We start from the raw sequence: 2,980 nt of genomic DNA, 5'->3' as shown, positions 1-2,980 counted from the left end.
CATAAATTATTGCAGCGAAACGAATTAATCCGTAATCCGGTCGTTAGCGACCTGTTTGCGGCAACCCCCGAGGGACCAGAGAATGACTTTCTCGCATTCATATTGTATTGTCGCAAACACAAGGTCGTCCACTTTGCGACAAATGTTTCCAATACAATCTAAACCGTGCAGTTAGACATCAAGTTTCTCGGTGATCAACTGCATTGATAATAATTATATAAAGCAGATATTTAAAAAAAAAAACAACAAAAAAATTCAAGTGAAATGATAATTACTATTGTAACAAATAATTCCCATCCTCCACATAAAAAAGCGAACGAATCCAAGCCACGGGCAATGTTAGCGGTAGACCCAAAGGGGACGTTGCCGAACCGTAAGTTGGATGTAGGCATGACAAAATTGTTTGGCTTGGCTTATTCATGACAGAGGCCAGTGTTGGGCAAATTAGAATGTGTGATTCCCAAGAACACTTAATGATTTTGCCGCACCCTTCAGACAAAGAATTAACTCCACCAATACTCTGGGTTTTTTTTTTTTTGGCTTTTATTTTGTTGGCTTTTTTTTTTTTTTTTTTTACAATGCTCCCTAATGCCTATTGTGTAACTTAGCACTATACCTGTCATGATACTACATGTATATTCCGTTAAGATTATTCATCTCTGAAAGAACTGATTGTCAAATTGGGGTTCTTCTCAAATCGTCCCTGCACCACGCTGAGATAAGTGTTAAGTTAAGTGTGTTTTGTTGTGGTGCACAGTGATTTATAATCATCGGCTACTGAATGTCTATTGTTTGGTAATTCTGACTTATGGCCTTCAGAGAAAACCTGCTGCATTTTTTTTTTTCATTAGCAGCAACGGGTCGTTTATATGTACTTTTCCACACAGACATGACAAGACATACCACTGTTTTTGATATACCAGTCGTGGAGCACTTGATGGAATGTGTGTGTGTGTGTGTGTGGGGGGGGGGGGGGACCCAACCAGAGAATGGATCTACATTCATTTCAACTTATTTTCGTACTTATATCCAATTAAGGTTCAAGCACGCTGTCCTGGGCTCACACCTCAGCTATATGGGCTGTCTGTCCAGGACAAGGGGTTAGTTGTTAGTTGGTTAGTGGTTAGTGAGAAAGAAGTGGGTGTAGTGGCCTCGCATCTACCCATTAAGCCCTTAAGAACTCGCTCTGGGTTAGAGCCGGTACCGATCCGCGAAACCTGTACCTACCAGCCTGTGGTCAGATGGCTTAACCACGACACGACCGAGGCCGGCATGGATCTACAAAGGGGATTCGTTTCTTCGACACAAACATGGCCTCAGACCACAATTAATTTCGCTATATGTTTCTATATAGCCTTAGTGGCTATAACATTTTTATTAATATCAGCAGGCCCGTGAAGTTTTGTATGTACCTTTGCCTGCATGGGGGACACATACCCTGAAAAGGACAACCCCTGTTGTCCAGCTCTTTCTCCCAGCATATTGGTTTAAACAGACACACCCTCTAAACCAGGCCGGAGTACACCCATTTTACACAAAAAGCACTACTTTTGCATGGGCCGGAATTACCACAAACAAGTCTTCAATGTCAACAAGTTACACATGTTTACAAACTACATGCTATCCCCTGTCACTTCAGTCAAACAGTTGCCACTTCATAGCTGTCTGCCATGAAATAATCACAGTCAAACAGCAGACTACTTGCGCGGTGAAACTTCCGGATTTTGGACAACCAAATGGGAAGATAACTGTAATCTGAGGCCACATCTCTACCGACTGACGTAGATCCGGCCGCCCCGTGTCCGTAACTAAAACACGTATTACTGCTCTATGGAATACAACTGATTATGTTGGTGTTCATTCTCCCCCAAAAGCCCGAAACAAACTCAAAACAATCCGATATATATACCGAACTTCACATAATTATGTTGTTTTCGCTTCCTATTTATTGCACGAGTTTATTTTGCGCGATAATATATATATATACCACGAGACCGCGTAGCAGTCAAGTGGTATGTTCTCTCGCAAGATAGACGAGTGCAATACATAGAAAGAGAAACCAACGTATGTGAAGTTCTATATTTAGTACATACCTTTTTTATCTTTTATAAAAAACGGTTTTTAGTTTAACGTCAAAACAACATTTTGTTAAAGCTATGATCAAAACTCCTTTCATGGATTTATTTAACGTTAAGAATCACACTGCGGAAGCCTTGTGTAATGTTTCAAATACGATGTGACGTAATTTGTAAATCATATATAACGTCAGTAAATAAAAGGCGCTAATCGTAGTAAAAATAAAAAGGGAATTCCCCATTTAAAAGTTCCGGTCCAGATCGCAGATCCAAATATTTTTTTTCGCGTTTTCAAAATGTCTTTATCACTATAGTAAGATTGAATAGGTATGTAATAAAGTCTCGGTTAAGACTATTCAGTCATGTCAGTTTAGTTTATCTCTAGTAGCATTAGTTCTAGTAACATTAGTTCTTGTAGCATTAGTTCTAGTAGCATTAGTTCTAGTATCATTAGACTACATAACAGCCACATATATCCTCGTACCGATCAACAACGATGAGGTCTTTATGTACAAGACAATACATACCGTTATCTATATACCAGTCGTGTGGAGCATATTGGTGTATGTGGCTTACACCTTAAAAATTGGCCCAGCAGTACCATCAATCTAGATTGGAATAGTTACTGCGATATGATGTCAATATTAACCAGACTTAAACCCGACAACATGAAAACTAAATTTGTTTTGTTTAATCCACCACTAGCCAGTGCACCACGACTAGTATACCAAAAGCTGTGGTATGTGATATCCTGTCTGTGGAATGGTGTATATAAAAGATCTCTTGCTACTAAAGTGAAAATGCAGCGGGTTTCCTCTCTAAGACTATATGTCAAAATTACCAAATGATCGACATCCAATAGCCGATGACTAATAAATCAACGTGCTCTAGTGGTGTCGTTAAAC

Source organism: Gigantopelta aegis, chromosome 10, assembly GCF_016097555.1.
Source record: "Gigantopelta aegis isolate Gae_Host chromosome 10, Gae_host_genome, whole genome shotgun sequence".
Lineage (NCBI taxonomy): Eukaryota > Metazoa > Mollusca > Gastropoda > Neomphalida > Peltospiridae > Gigantopelta > Gigantopelta aegis.
This window is presented reverse-complemented; position numbering follows the sequence as displayed.